The sequence below is a fragment of the Vipera berus genome (genome assembly GCF_964194415.1).
Source record: "Vipera berus genome assembly, chromosome: 4".
Taxonomy (NCBI): Eukaryota; Metazoa; Chordata; class Lepidosauria; order Squamata; family Viperidae; genus Vipera; species Vipera berus.
Window position 1 is genome coordinate 71,700,256 of NC_138206.1, and position 17,079 is coordinate 71,717,334.

The following is a 17,079-nucleotide window of genomic DNA, read 5'->3' on the forward strand; positions in this document are numbered from 1 at the left end:
CAACTTTTATTTTGATCAAAATAGAGTTGGGTGGCCACATCTCTCTTCGTGGCTGGTAAAGAGATGAAGGCAACAACCAGGAAAGATGTCTTCCACCTTTTATACCCCTTCAGAACAAAGAGATCTGGTCTTGGTACTAGGAACCAAAAGGTACAGAAAAATAATTCCTAGATGATGACTCATACACAACAACCCAGGCTCCACCATAACTCCTTTTCCCCCCTCCCCTCACCATGCTCTTCATGTAAGCAATCCCCTGTACCTAAAGCATGAAACATTTGCTTTTATATAACTAATTTCCCAATATAAAGCACCTACAAAGCTGCTTGCACATAAAGATGATTACAAAGTATCACTACTAATATCAATATTACTAACATCAACCTTAAGCATAATAAAATCCCTTCATTCCTCCCTTCTTAATATAAAAAACCAAATAGGCTTAGGGACTCTTGAAGAGGGGAAAATAGTCAGAAGGTAAAGGTTTCAAAAGCATTGTGTTAGCTCGTTGGAGGGGCAGCAAAAGTTGGTCCAGATAGAGTGGATCTAACAATTAAACACAACAACCTTCCGAAGGCCAAAACCACAGTAAACAATATCCTTTTCCAATTATCAAACATTCCCAAAAACCATCCTCCAACATCCAGTGCTCCTGTCCATGTCTAGACAGGGACATGAGTCAACTGTCGCATTCTGTCAGTGACTTTGTTGACATATTCCTTATGTGAAATGTCAGACTGGGATCTAATAATACAGTGTAGGGCCACAATGACGAAATAGAGGACCCATTTGGTTGGGCAGTCCTTTTCTTTCCAAGTCAAATGAAAATAAGTGATGTTCTCTCAAGCTTCACATTTAAAAATGAAACAATTCTTTTGGGCCAGATCAATAAAAAAATGTCTTTGATACTGAGGGAATCTCAGTTGTGGTTTCCAGTTCATGAAGATCAACTTGAACCCATATTTTTATCTGGTTCAATTGATAGCAAGTTCAAATGATGCTGAAAAATCCATTGGTCTGGTTATCTTGAAGCACACCAAGTTGCAGGAATCCTCTGATTATGACAGGTTGGGTAGGATGTGCAAACATATTTGGCATTTAATGAGTAGGCCTGTCTCCACACTTAGTCCATTTAGCTTGATTATAGTCAATAGCTTTACATGCATCAAAAAAAAATTCTGGCACCTGTCCATAAGTCTCGTGTTATTCTTCCCCAAAAGGTAATGTCTGTATGTTCCTCCATATGTCCAGATTTAAAGTTGTTGGTAAAGCTGCACTGTATTGACAGGAGCATAACAAGTGACCCTGTTGCCCGTTTGCAAGTGGAATACGTAGTCTTGTTATAAACACAACTCCCGTTTCTTCCAGAAAATATTGGGCTCATGATCCTTCCTTCTACCAAAGAAGGTACGAGGGAAACAACAGTAACAGAAGAAAAATATTGCAATACATAGTCCAGGTTCCAGGAACACGATTTCCAAGGTAGTCCAATCCATTGATGTTTTTCTCGTACTTGGATGGAAACAGTTTAACAGGCGAGGCAGGTTGAAATTTCATTTGCTGTGGAGCTTGTCACTGGAGAGGGAATGATGGGACTTTCCATGGACTTGATTCCTTAAATCAGGAGGACTTGGCATGGTTGAGACCACTCAGCACTGGTATTTCTAGGTGACAGTTCCTTTCACCTGAACCCACTCTCCAGGAAGAAAAATGGGCAGAGACAGGTGCCTGGGCCTGTACTGAGTGGAAGAGCAGCCTGGTGGAAGAGCAGCCTGGGCCTGTACTGAGATAGGAGACAAAACCTGCACCAGATTAAATATTGAATAACTTTATACTCTTCCTCATTGACATTCTTGAACCATCATATAACAAAAGCCTCCCATACATCATTTGAAAGGGACAAAGACAGCTTTCCAATTGAGGCCTATATTGAAATGGCCTCACTGCCAAATTTTGCAAAGCTTTTTATTTACTTGTACTTATCACAGATTTATTTAACTAAAATATAAATACAACCATACTTTTTTTTACTGTAAATATTTTTTAATAGTTGCGTCACGGTTTCTATTGTAGGAATGAGGGAAACTTTTGCCTGTTTCCCCCCCTTCTGCCTTCCCAGGAGGAAAACAGCAAATTCTCTTTCTAAACTGCAATGCCCACCTGACTTCTCTCCTGCTGGCGCCCTGCTCGCAGATCCTGATGCCACTATTTCGGTCTTTTTGGGTAGCCCCCAGCCTGGGGGAATTGCAGGAAAAAGAGAGGGCCGGCGAGCTGAAGGCTTTCAGGAGGGAAGAGCCACGCAATTGGATGGCTGGAAAGAAGCCAAGCAGGCAAACTTAATGAAAGCAGAGTCCACCTCAGCTCGCCCTTTCTCTTTGCTGCTTAAGCCCCGTGGTGTCCACGCCCGAAATGCAATGGTGAGCAGCCTGCACTTCATTTCCTCCTCCTTTACCTCAGAAAACCCAGAGAGAGAGGGAGAAGGGAAACGCAAGTGCCTCTCTCTGTCTCTCTGTCTCTCTCTCTGAGCACGATCGCAAGATTGCTGCCTGCCCAAGCTCTCAATCCCCCTTCTGGGACACCGTCCCCAGAAGTTGCCTTCCTGGCCAGGTCGGGGGCTACCCAAAAAGACCAAAATAGCGGCGTCGGGATCTGCGAGCAGGGAGCCAGCAGGAGAGAAATCAGGTGGGCATTGCAGTTTGGAAAGAGAATTTGCTGTTTTCTTCCTCAGAAGGCAGAAGGGGGGGAAACAGGCAAAAGAGGGGAGTTTTCCCAGCCAGCCAGCCAGCTCCCCATTCCTGATTTTATGCCACATTAAAAAAAAAACCCCAAACCTGGCACCGTGCAGGGTTTGCACCTTGACACTCTCACAGTCCTCTCGCTTGCCCCCCTTGCAATTGCACTGAAGCTTCACAATGGCGCTCAGAATAGTGGGGAAGGGGGAACGTTCCGGGGCTCAGGGAGGGAGGGAGGGAGGGAGAGGAGAGCTTAGGGGCACGGGAGCGCTCAGCCACCCTTCTGGCTTCTGTGCCGGGGCTGCTACCCTCTTCACAGTGGTGGTGGCAGCAGCGGCAGCATCGCCTTACATGCTGGTCCCATTGCAAGCTAGGCGTGCCCCCGCACACTCACAAGAAGGACAGGAAAAAGGGGGTGGGCTGTGCCAGTGTTGGGGTGGGGGTGGGGGACGAATAAGGGATGCATGGGGGTAGGGGGTGTGAGAGGAAGAGTCGGAATCCAAGGTGTTCAAATCTGGGTGGGCTCCCAGCAAACACGCACCAAAGAAGTGATGGGAGAAGGAAGAGAGGAAGAGAAACAGCGGGTGGGGGAAGCGCTCTGTTTCTTCTTCCTGGCACAAACTCTGTGCTCAAGCCGGAATGGGGAAGGGGAGAAGGAGGAGGAAGAGGAGGAGGAGGAAGAGCGGCGATTGACAAACTCCCTCTTCTTTGGGAGAGGGGGTGCAGGATGGAGAGGAGGGCAGCTTGCCTTGGAGAGGGAGGGAGGAGCCCTCCTCGTCTGCCTTTCGTTCTCTCTTTCTCTGCTCTATTCCCCTCACTCCTTTTTAAAAAAAATCTTTTTTTCTTTCTTTTTTTTTTAAAAAAAGCAAAAGTGGCCGGGATTATGAAATCAAATTGGGAGGGAGAAGGGAAGAGTTTGCTTACTTTTGCTTTCCAAAGCGGCCTCAGCGTCACCCGGCTTGCTCACAAGGAGCTCAGCCTGGATCAGCTGGTGAGCAGGTTGCGCGTCCTTCTGGCCTGGCCGCTCTCCTCGCTCCCGCTCTTCTCAGGTCCAACCCGCTACCCCAGTTGGCATGCTTGCAGATTCCACCCCCCCCCAAAATAAATAAATAAATAAATAAATAGAAAAGGCCGATTTTAAAGGTTGTCCAGCTAAACAGGAGGAAAGAAGCTGGGCTGGAGCACCCTGGAAAGGTGAGCAGGCAGCGCTTCTGGACGGGCTGGTTGGGTTTCGGCAGGTTTCTCCTGCAATTAAGGCAGGGCGAGTTTTTTGGCTTAAGAGAGGTTGGGGGGAGCTGCTTGTGGGGGCACGTGTCTTCTCACATAAGTGCGAATGTGTTTCTTTTGCAGGGAGGCTGCTTTGCTGAAGGTTATATCTTCCTTCGTCTTCCTTCCCATATTCTTCCTGTTTGTCTTCCTTCCTTCCCTCCCTCTTTATTTCTTTCTCTCTCTCTCTTTCAATAAGCAAACAATCTGGGCTCTGATTGGCTACTCCGCGCTTCCTCCTCCATCCCCCAAGTAAACTGCAAAAAACCCCAATTCCCACAGCAAGCTGAGATAGGCAAGTCCGAGCAGCAGCCTCGCAAGATTTGCTGCAGCAGCTCCTTCTCCCTGTCGGCCTCCTCCTCCGCTCCCTCGGAGCAGTCTTTCCCAAGGGGAGGAGAAGCCAGGATGGCAGAGCTGTCCATACTAGAGCCAGATGGGGGCAGGGCCGGTGCATGTCTCGCCTTAGGCTCCACTCTTCAATCAAGCCCCCTGTTCTGTGTATGTGTGTGCACGCACATGTCCGTGCACATTTTGTAGCTCCCTGGTTTTTTTTGTTTTTTGTTTTTTTTTCAGGGAACCGGTTCTGAGTGGCTCTTTCACTGTTTCAGGTTGCCGACCCCTGTCTTAGGGCTAACATTTGGCTGGATTCACATGTGCTGAGCTACAATATGATTTTTTTGTTTGGCTTGATAAGTTGTATAAATGCAACCAACTGTGGTTTATTTAGCAAGTCATGATTAAGCAAATTATTCCTTTCCACAATGTATAAATTATATTGCAATGCAAGAGATTCATATATTTCAGTGTAGTACTACTTCACTGATACAGAGTTCCCCAACTCCACAAAGTGAATTTCAACTTTCTATATGGTAAGATATTTAGTGCTGAGTTATTTTCTCATATCTATTATTTCATACATTGCTTAACATACATCATAGCAGAAAGTATTGAAGGGATTTTATTATGCTTAAGGTTGATGTTAGTAATATTGATATTAGTAGTGATACTTTGTAATCATCTTTGTTTATGTGCAAGCAGCTTTGTAGGTGCTTTATATTGGGAAATTAGTTATATAAAAGCAAACGTTTCATGCTTTAGGTACAGGGGATTGCTTACATGAAGAGCATGGTGAGGGGAGGGGGAAAAAGGAGTTATGGTGGAGCCTGGGTTGTTGTGTATGAGTCATCATCTAGGAATTATTTTTCTGTACCTTTTGGTTCCTAGTACCAAGACCAGATCTCTTTGTTCTGAAGGGGTATAAAAGGTGGAAGACATCTTTCCTGGTTGTTGCCGTCATCTCTTTACCAGCCACGAAGAGAGATGTGGCCACCCAACTCTATTTTGATCAAAATAAAAGTTGTTTGCTTGCTGAAACCTCGGCTCAGGAATTTCTTTTGGCTCTTTTAAATTCCTGAATAATGCTGGGGCAATTGTGAGGCTAAGTGTAAAACCTTACATCCTGGCGCCCAATGTGGGGCAAGCTTCAAAGGCTCTTTCCTCCCACATCTGGAGATCCCTGTTAGGATCCAAAGAAGCTTTCATTTCTCAGTGGGAGGAAACCGACAGCAACTGAAGCATGAGTCTTAGAGTGCTTCTGGGAATTTGACCTAGAAGAGTCCTATGCTTCATCTTTGCCAGTGGATCCATGTCTGAGGAACCTGAACGCCTGAATTCAACGAAGTTTCATGATTCTCCACTGATGGGAGAAAGGGAGAAATTGCAACAGGCACCTTGGTGAGTAGAAGGGATAAAAAAGCTTTGGAAATCCTGAAATAAGACAGGAGGTTGATCACTCCGACTTTTTCCTCTAGAGATAAGCATAAAAATAATAAAAGAAATGAAGCAAAAAGAAATAAATGAAGAAATGAGTAAGGAAAGAGGGAGTCGAGAAACTGTCTTCTAATACAGGATGGAGAGTGATTTAAAGAAAGTAATTAAATTGGAATGTAAATTTTTTTGCAGAGGTTTTGGTAATTTTGAAATAAGATATGGGGCTGATCTCCTCAACTAGTCCTCCAGAGAAAAAATTAATTACTAAATTTCAAATTAACTAAGTGAAAAGGGAGGAAGCTTAGAAACTATCTTGAAGAAGAAGAAAAAGAAAAAAATATGGGGAATCATCAGAGTAATTTAAAGAAATAAATCAAAATGTACTCCTCTGCAATTTTGTTTTGAACAATTCGGAGGTTTTGAAACTTCAAGTGGCTGTGAAGTTTAACCCTGTCAGACAATGTCTGGTGGTGCTTTTTTCTGTTGTTGTTGTTGCTGCTGCTGTATAGCAGTAAAAATCATCTTCAAGAAGGCAACTTTGGAAAACTTTGTAAACCTCCAGTTGGCTAGTTTATCTGATAACAGCTAAAGCCATGGAAGAAAAAAGAAGAAGATTCAAGGAAATGAAAGCAATATTTTTTCTGTCTTTTTCTTTTAATCTGGCTCTTTGGACTATTCGATTCCCTTTTGTTGGAGGTGAGGACACCTCCCCCTTTACACCTGCAAAAGACCTCAGGTTCAATATTCCTTTTAGTCTTTCCCCACTGTTTTTTGAAGTTGGTGGGATAAATTGGAAGTAACCATAAATGTTCCCCTCCTTTTAATTAAAAGGGGAGGGCTGTTTTGGCCTCAAAGTCCAAATTGATGTGTGTTTTGTTTTGTTTTATATATGTTTGGACATTTGAAACATTAAGCTTGGACTTGTAATGGTGATAAAAATGGGAGATGGTTAAAGGGCCCTATAAAACCATATTTGGTTGGAATCACCTCCTGATTTTTCTCACTTCTTGCAGGACAAGCTATATGTTTAAATGAATGTTGCTTTACTAATATCTGTGTAATATGTCTGTCTGTGTTGTTCTGTGTTATTTCCAAGACTTGGAAGAGGCTTAAAAACCCCTCTGATAACATCAAACAAAAAGGCCTTATTTAAAAATGTATGGTTTGCCTGGAGAAAGTATGAAATGAAATTTTTGTATGTGAAATTGTTTATCCAAGCAGTTGGAATGAATGTGAATGAGTTAATTTTCCACTAAAAAAATAGTTTGCTCTCCTTCACATGCATTTTCCATAGATTCACTCACACATCCTTGCTATTGCTTTTCCATTTACAACAATAAAATCAGCAATTTACTGTTCCTTTCACACCCTGGGATGGGGGTGGGGGTGGGTGGTTTTTGAGGGCTTAAATTGGATTATGTAAAGTTGATAGTGGAAGTAGAAAAGACAGAAGTTATGCCAGTGTGGCAGAAGAGAAGGGAAGGAATGGATAATAGAAGGAAGAAACAGGAAAGTTGTTCTTAAGTTGGTTTGCACAGACTTGTGACTTGCATGCATTAAAATTGTTGGAAGCAGGGAGACTGCCACTAATGGGGTCAGCTCAAATGTGTGAATTGTATGCCTTAACACAAGCCTTAGAATGTTGAAGGAACAAGAATGTACTATAGAAATATGGAAAGAGAGAAACATGGGAAGTAGAAGAAAGCGAGAGGTGGATGTTGCATGATGGGAGATGGATGTTGAAAAGACAGAAAGGAAGAACATACAAAAGAAAGCAATAGCTAGAACACTGAAGCAGCCACTAACAATGGATAGTAAGGGGTCATTGCTGATGGTACTAAGCAATGAACACTCAATACCTCATAGGATGTGTAATAACTGAAAGACTGGTTTGCTTTATCAGAAACTTCTGGGACTTTTGCCATGAAGAATGTGAATTTCAAATTGTGTTGAAAAAGTGGAAATATCTGTATGATATTTGTCATTCCTTTCTTCATTCACAGTTGCAATTGCACTGAAGCTTCGCAATGGCGCTCAGAATTCATACTTCAATTCATACTTCTCAGAATAGTGGGGAAGGGGGAACATTCCGGGGCTCAGGGAGGGAAGGAGAAGAGAGCTTAATAGGGGTGCAGGGGGCATTCAGCCACCCTGGGGCTGCCCTCCTCCACTGTTTCTCCCAGTGGGGTGGAGAGGGAGTCGGGCAAGGTGGCAGCAGCGTGGTCAGAGGAGGGGAGCCCGAGGAAGGCACAGCAGGTGGAAGAAGGGCCGGACGGCCCTGCTGCAAAAGAGTGGGGTGGAGAGGGAGTCAGGCAAGACGGCAGCAGTGTTTTAGGAGGAGGAGAGCCTGAGAAAGGCACAGCAGGTGGGAAAAGGGCCGGACGGGCCTGCTGCAAAAGAGTGGGGTGGAGAGGGAGTCGGGCGAGATGGCAGCAGCATTTTCAGAGGAGGGGAGCCCAAAGAAGGCGCAGCAGGTGGGAAAAGGGCCCACTCACCTTTCCAGCAGTCCTCCAGTCTCTTCCTCCACTGCCACCATGTGCAGTCCGAAGAAGAAAAGAGGTTTGTGGGCAGTCCCACAAACCAAAGAATTTCAACCAATCAATTCAAACTTTGTGAGGTTTTTTTTTGTGAGAAGTATGAATTGATTGGTTGAATTTTTTTAGTCCCACTTTTTTTTCCGGGACTGCACATGGCGGAGGAGTACTATGAGCCACAGGAGATGGCTGAAAGAGCCGCATGCAGCTCCTGAGCCGTGGGTTGCCAACCCGTGACCTTGACAGATATCATCTGTGAAAAACTCAGCTGTAAAGAAGGAATTGCAGGGCAGCATATCTGGCCTCTTTGAACTATGAAGATAAACCTTTACTGACTTTCAGAGCTATATGTGGGAAATTGTTTTTCTATTTCTTTACATGAGAAGTATCTCATGTTATTACACAAGATGATGGAGTACTTTGGGCTATAAATTCTTACTTGGCAAACAATTTCCACTATAGAGACTACCTACAGCATGTGAAATAGATGTCCCATACCTAGCTATAAAAAACAAAAAAACTATATTTAACGTTTGATTTTAGAATCTTCAACTTAATACATTATTAAGAGAATATGGATGAAGAACAGGAAAAAATCCTTTTTATGTTGAAATCAATACACGAAACCATTCTTTCAGCGTGTAACAAAATAAAAGGCAACATAAAGCAACAAGATGCCAACTTAGATATACAAACCCAGATTTTGACTACAACCAAAGAACAAACAATGCAGAAAATAACAGACGTGGAACAGCTAAATACTAAGACAGAGGACCCAGCTGAAAAACAGACCCAGCCAATGGGAAAATTAGAAAAGAGAGTGACAACATTGAAAATGGAAAAGACTTTTTACATAAATCAGAAGAAATTTGTGGAAAAGGAAGAACAGATTGAATGAAGATAAACGTATCAGGACAATTGTGGGAAATTGGAGTAATAGGGAGACAATTAAATGACTACAATTGGGCTAGTTCTTCCCAAAAAAACCTGTAATTAAATGGTCTTTCTTATTTCAAATAATACATACAGTATAATAATAGAGGGAGAACTGTTTGAGGATTCAAAAATATTGACATGGAAGGTTAGTTGGCAAAGAAAAAAAGTGTGTAACAAAATAAAAGGCTGAAAGAAACTAGGCTTTTATTAGAGGAGATTTTATACTACTGATTAGAGGGTTGAATATAGTGGAAAATAGATATTTTTTTAGAAAATAAAGTAACATAATTGAAGAGGTAAGATGTGTATTAAGATTAATAGACTTTTGGTTTAATATGGTAAAAATAGATAACTTTTAGAAAATAGAATAAGATTATATGTAAATAGATAAGATGTGTATTTAGAATATTAGATTTTGTTATAAAAAGGGAAAAGTGTAGAAGTTGAGATGAGGGAAACTCTGGTCATTTAAAGCTTGGAAATTATAATACCAAATGTTAATTTGAATATTGAGGGGAAATTAAGGCCTCGGAGAAAAAGCAATAACAGGACATTGATTGTATATAAGGATTTAATGCAAGCACAATTAAGATGTGTATAAGCTAAAATTATTGATAAATGTAACAAAGATGGTTTTACAAGCTAAAATTATACACAATTAAGGTGTATAAGTTAAAATTATTGATAAATGTAACAAAGATGGTTTTACTTAGCTGATAATAAGAACTATACTACCTCAATATGAGATAGTAGATATTAAGGGGGAAAGAGAGGAAATATCTGATATTGTAACTTGAGATTTGTGCTAAAGATTTATGCATGTTATTGAATTATTTATTACCCAGACACCATGTTGCTTTTTAAATGTTTAATTGTAAAATCAGAAAACTAATAAATTATAAAATAAGAAAGAAATAGAATAAAAAAGGGAAAAAAGCATACTATATTATTTAAGGGATTCATCTCTCTTAGAATGACATATATATTCCTAATCTTTTCCATTTGTTTAACCTTATTCAAACAAATATTTATTTTTTACGTATTCTCTCTGGTAGGTCCTATCATCTATTTTCTTGATTCCCACTTTAGTCTTTTTCCTTTTTCCTTCTTGTTCAATATATTTTGCTGAGTCAAAAGGTCTTTCCATGTGTTCATAAATGTTACTGTTGGTATAAAAAGTAAATCAGGTGAAATGTCTTTGTACAAGGCATTGGCAGTTTTGTGTGGTAGCACATGGTCGCGGGTTTGCTGTTTTCCGTACCCCCGCAGCTAATTTTGCCCTGACTGGGGACCCTAAATGGGTCTAAGTCACCCCCGAGAGGCGGTGAAGAAAGAAGGGTGCCCGGTGATTCTGGAATGACAGCGGTCATTCTGTTTGACTTGGGGAAAGCCCACTAAGCAGGAGACAGGAGATAGGGTGGCCATACTTCATCAACCATCCCACACTACTTGCAACCAAAGTCCAAAAGTACTAACTAGCACAGCTGAATTGTCTCACTCAGGGACCACTTGGAGACAGCAGGCTTAAGTCAACTGTTTATTGAGGTACCGGACAATCATCTGCTCCGCTCCTGCCCTTTTATAGCTAGCCACCGGCTGGCAAGGCCAATCAGCAGTTCGTTCTCCTCCCGCCTGAACTGCTGCCCCAATCGGCTGCGTCAGGTCTTTGACAGCTCGGACTCCTCGTGGCGGCTGCGCTTGCGTATTAGGCGGCTTGAGCTGACAGCTGAGAGCTGTCAGCTGTCGCGCTTGCGCATTTGCTAGCGGCAGCTTTTGATAGCTGTCAAAAGCTGCCGTGTGTATTCCTGTCACGGTTATTTACCTCACAAGATTAACAAGAACTATTACATATTAACAAGAACTATTTACATTTTAACGTTACATCAATACATTACACCCCTTACCCCTCCCCCGAACAGGTTTTGGTCCTCTCCCTCTGTTGTAGTTTGTCGCCTGCCCATTCATAGTCGTGAAGATAGGCTGGTGGTCTCCTTGTTCGGTCGGAGCGACGCAGGGGTGTTTCAACGCCTGGCTCCCCTTCCCCCTGTTCTGGTGGTTGCTGAGGGTCAATCGCCGGTAGCGCCTGGTTGGTTAGGTCTAGGTCCTGTTGGGTCCCTTCCTCCCCTGTTCCAGGGCTTGCGGGTTGTGTTGTGTATTGGGGGCTCCGTTTTCTTAGTTGATCGATGTGACGCCGGATGTGCCCATTTCGGCCAGTCTCGATAAGATATGACAATGGTCCCATTTGGTCTATAACAACCCCTTGCAACCAGTTAGGTCCTCCTGCGTAGCTCCTTGCCCAAACGGTTTGTCCGTTCATAAAGGATCTTTGCGGAAGGGGTTGCTCTGCATCGGTGGTAGACCTGTCAGGGTGCATCCTGTCCAGCCGGGTGGTTAGTCGTCGACCCCAACAAAGTTCACCCGGAGATTTTCCCGTGGTAGTGCAGGGGGTGTGTTGGGCTAATAAGAACTGGGCTAATCGTCGGTGCCAGTTCCCTTTGATGGTTTTTCTTAGGGCATCTTTAGTAGACCTCACCATAATCTCAGCCATACCATTAGACGAGGGATGGAACAGAGCCGACGTAACATGCCTAATAGAGTTCATCCTGGTGAATATCTGAAATTCACGAGAAGTAAATTGGGGCCCCGGTGTACTTTCTGAGCGATCCGTCGAAGACATCTGCAAATTGATTGCAGACGGCTTTGAGGCTTGCAGCCTGTGTGGAATTTACTCCCGTTATGGCAATGCCTAAGGCCTTGAACCAGTCTAGACCGATTAGGCTGGTTCTGTCCCCTTGGGTAACTAACATGTTCAGGGGTCCCCGGAATTTTTTGAATTCCACTAATAATTTGGCCCTTCCTTTCAGTTGGATGGGGGTTTTCTGGTAATCCGCCAGGTGTATCTGGGGGTTTTTAATGGAATACGCCTCTGGTTCTGTCGGCAAATTTCCTTAAAGGTTTTTAAGGAAATTAGGGAAACCGAAGAACCGGAATCCACTTCCATGTCACAGGGGACCCCTTGTAGTCTTGCTCTAATTTTAACTTTTGGGCTTAGAAGGTGGACCCCTTGTGCTCCCCTGTCCTGGTTTACCACCTGCACTAGGGACCCTCGGGGCTTTTTGCTAGCGGCCACTGTGGGTCTCGTACCTGGGGAGGTTGCCTCATGTTCGTGGAGATTCTCGTGGTTCCGGCTGCGGCATACTATTCTGATGTGTCCGGTTTTCCCGCAATTATGACATTTGGCGTTGCGGAATCGGCAGGATGCTCTGGCATGCCTTCCCCCGCAACTGGCACAGGTGGATCGCTATTCTTTGGGGACGTTCCTCGTATAGTTGTCGTTTTTTGGTTTTGGCTGTTCCCCACGATCGTTGCGGCGGGTTAGGAGTTTCTCGAATCACTGATGAATTGCGTCCACATCGGTCAGGTCATCGAGTTCGCCATTATTGCTGTGGTTTATCTCCTCCTGATGCACCGATCCTTGTGGTCCGTTCCCAGCCCGAGCGGGGTCTCCCTGGTGGCTGTCTTCGTATGCCAGAACTTCACTGGAGACTTCTGCTAAGGTTAAGGCGGTTTTCGCGATAATTTTCTTTTCGAGTCTTTCATCTTTGAGCCCGATAACTATTTGGTCCCGGATCCGGTCTTCTAAATCCGGGAACCGGCACCTGCGAGCAGCGTGCTGGACCCCTGCGATGAAATCCGTTGCAGATTCATGTGGCAGTTGTCGGCGACGCACAAATTGCACCCTCCAGTATAGCTCGGAGCGCGTTGGCATAAAATGCTTGCTGAGTTTTTCTGCCAGTTCCGCGTAGGGTACTTCGACTACTGGCTCCGGGCTGAAGAGGCCGACGGCGACATCGTATACCGCCGGCCCACTTAGATATAGGAGGGCTGCCGCCTTAGACCGGACCTCGGTAATCTTGCTGACCAGCAGGAACCCTTCGACTTGCCCCAGATGCGACTCCCAGTGCTCTGGGTGATGAATGTCAAATTCTCGGACGCGTCCGAGGTTGGCCATGCTGTCTCAGTCCGTTCTTCTGCTCCGCCGCGTCCTTGGAAGTTAGAACTTCTGTGTCTGTGACTTCAGCTGTGACATGCTCTGGCCGCCGGGGAATTCTCTTCCCTCAGCGGTTACCTTCAGCTCGGCGAAGCAGATCCCATCCTCGTCGCCAGTGAATTATCTCGCTCAGGGACCACTCGGAGACAGCAGGCTTAAGTCAACTGTTTATTGAGGTACCGGACAATCACCTGCTCCGCTCCTGCCTTTTTATAGCTAGCCACCGGCTGGCTAGGCCAATCAGCAGTTCATTCTCCTCCCGCCTGAACTGCTGCCCCAATCGGCTGCGTCAGGTCTTTGACAGCTCGGACTCCTTGTGGCAGCTGCGCTTGTGTATTAGGCAGCTTGAGCTGACAGCTGAGAGCTGTCAGCTGTCACGCTTGCGCATTCGCTAGCAGCAGCTTTTGACAGCTGTCAAAAGCTGCCGCGTGTATTCCTGTCACGGTTATTTACCTCACAAGATTAACAAGAACTATTAACTTTACATTTTAACATTACATCAATACATTACAACAGCAGTGAACAGCGTGTTTGAAACTGGGTGATGAATTGGATCTTCTCTTTTCTATTCTATATTTAATTTCCTGGAAAAGATCCCCAAGAAGCAAAATACCTCCAAAAGGGAAGGTGGGGCATTTCTGCCCCACCCTTATACTAACGGAAGCAGCAAATTAATCTTTTTATGGAGGATCAAAATATATGGAAGTGTAATAAATATAAAACCTGAAATTTAAAACTTAAATTTGGATAAATCTAAAATGTTGAATGGCTAAGACTCTCATTCTAAAGACAATTGTTCGTTTTGGAAATTGAAAAACAGATACTGCTACCAAGGGTGGATGAAGACTATGACAGCTATGACTTTCAGATAGGACTTGGCAAAACTTGAGAAAAGCTAATCTGTGTTTGTGACCTTCAAAGCTTTAATAACAAAGCACAGCTGTAACAAAAGAAAGATAATAATCTGGGCTGTAGATAAAGAAAAAATAGTCATTTTTGAACTCTTTGGATTACAAATATCTATTTAACCAGTACTCGGTCTGGTGTAAAGCCTTTTAACGAAAGTTTGTGAGTCACGACATGACTCTTGTGGCTTCGCGATCTGGACTTCAACTTGGCGAACTAGTCCATCAGATCTGGGTAGAACTTGGTGCACAAGCCCTATGGGTCACAAGTTCCAATGCGCGTCCTTGTCTTTCAACAAGACAAGTTCTCCTTCTTCGAGATTAGGCTCTTTGGTCTTCCTTTTGCGGCGATCCTGAAGGGTAGACAAGTATTCTTGCTTTCAGCGCTTCCAGAAGGTGTTGGTGAGCAATTGAACTTATCTCCATTGTTGTTTATACATGTCTTTGGGAACAAAGTTCCCTAATGGTGCTAGCCAGTCACCTGTCTTCTGGGTTAGCAAGATGGCCTGGGGTGAGAATAGTTGGATTTTCAGGATCCGAGGAAACTGGAACCAAAGGTCAAGCATTGATGATAGCTGCCACTTCTGCCATGAGGGTAGTGAGGATCTCATGCGTCACTGTGGGTGTCTTTGTCAACATGGAATCCTGCTGTAACTACGCTCAAATTGACAAAGAGGCCTTAGCCATTGTAGCAGGAATTAAAAAATTCCATGACTATTTATATGGCAGGGACTTCACGGTCTTCACAGACCACAAACCACTACTGGGACTCTTTACAACAGACAAACAAACACCCAACATACTTTCCCCAAGAATGTTGACATGGTCTATTTTTCTATCAGCCTACACGCTTAAGCTGGTTCACAAACCTGGCAAAGAAATGGGCCATGCTGATGGCCTGAGCAGACTCCCACTGCCACTAACTGAATCAGATCCCTCCCCAGTGACCAGAATTCTGTCCATTCAGGACTTACCAGAATTTCCCCTCCATGCAGGGGACATAGCTGCAGAAACAGCTACTGATAAAACACTTAATAGAGTGCTTTCATGGGTGCACACAGGGTGGTTAGATAAAAGCCTAGGTTCTGATTTCCAGAGTTACTTTGTTAGAAGACATGAGCTATCAGCTCACAAGGGTTGTATCCTATGGGGGAACAGGGTCATAATTTCCACTTCACTGAGAGATAGAGTTTTACAGTCACTACATGAAGGCCATCCAGGTATTGTCCAAATGAAAGCATTAGCAAGAAGCTACCTTTGGTGGCCAGGTTTGGACAAGGCCATCGAGGCACAGGTGCATGGCTATTATACATGCCAGCAATCAAGGCCTGAAATGCCACATGCTCCAGTTCAGAGGTGGGAGGAAATGCACACTCCCTGGTCAAGAATTCACATAGACTTCGATGGGCCCTTTCAGGGACAGCTCTTTCTCATTGTGGTAGACAGCCACTCTAAATGGCTTGAAGTAATCCCAGTTGCTAACATGACTACTGCTAGGACCATCCAGGTTCTGAGAAAACTCTTTGCCACACATGGATTGCCAGATGTCTTAGTATCAGACAATGGGGCCCAATTCACTGCTGCTGAATTTCAGGCTTTCCTGAGAGCAAATCTCATCAGACACGCAACGTCTGCCCCGTTTCACCCATCCACTAACGGTCAAGCTGAACTTATGGTAAGGACCACAAAGGAGTCACTAAAATGCATAGTAACTGGAGACTGGCATCACAGATTGGCAGATTTTTTACTTTGCCAACATTCCACGCCCTGCACTGCTACTGGGAAAAGCCCAGCAGAACTATGTTGGGGGAGACGCCTGATCACGAAACTGGACAGATTGCATCCAGATAGAGTGGCAGCAGAAGCCTCTCGACCAAAAACCCCAAGGGGGCTGCAAGTGGGCGATAGGGTGTGGGCTAGAAACTATGGGCATGGGAATCTGTGGGTTCCTGGAAAAATAACTAAATCATCTGGTCCCCTCTCTTACGAAGTGGGGCTGGAGGGAGGGCCAGTTGTCAGATGCCATATTGATCAACTTAGAAAGCAATTTCCAGAACGGCCACTAAGCGAGGACTGCATCATAAGTCCCTCCCAAGGTCCCCAAACTGGCAACCAAACCGGCCCTTGCATAGACTCAGAAAACTATCACAGCACAAGCAATGAGGAGTTGGCCGTAGAGGAGGGGGGGTCCAGAAGTGCAACATGGATCCCCTGATGGAGCAAGCCAACCTGATTTCCACAGCCACTGTGCCAACTCTGCTGAACAGTCTGACTCTGGGGTGGGCCAACCTGGAGAGGCCAGCCAGAGAGCACCAAATCCTCCTGGCTCAAGTGCATTAAAGGACACTGGTCTGCCTGGCCTGGTGGGTAAGCTGGTAGACCAGAAAGTGACTGAACCCCTGAGGTGTTCCACAAGGGCATACAATCCTCCTGCTTATTTAGCAGATTATATAGTAAAATAAAGAACTATAATGTTGTATGTACTTGTGTTAAATTGTTGACTTGATACTGTACTGAAACAATGATGGAGCTATGATGTTAATTGTCTTATTGTACTGATAATGGGAGCACATTCATACTGGTGTTAAATCTTGTAAGTTGTATTGTTATGCTTATTGTTGCTATGATGTTATTCGTTCTAAGAGGGGAGGGGTGTTATGTATTTGGCTTAAGTGTAACACCACGTGGTAAGCTGGAGCTAGTTAACAGCTCCCAGCAACTCAGACACCCTGTCTCCGGTGCTGCTATTTGCTGCCCCTAGGCGGCAATGGGTTGCTTTAAACCTATTGGCTGCCGCCTAGGGGCCAGGCTATAAATTGCTGCAGGCTGCAGCTCAGTTCCTCAGTTCAGATCCTGCAAGCAAATAAACATGACCATTGCTGAAC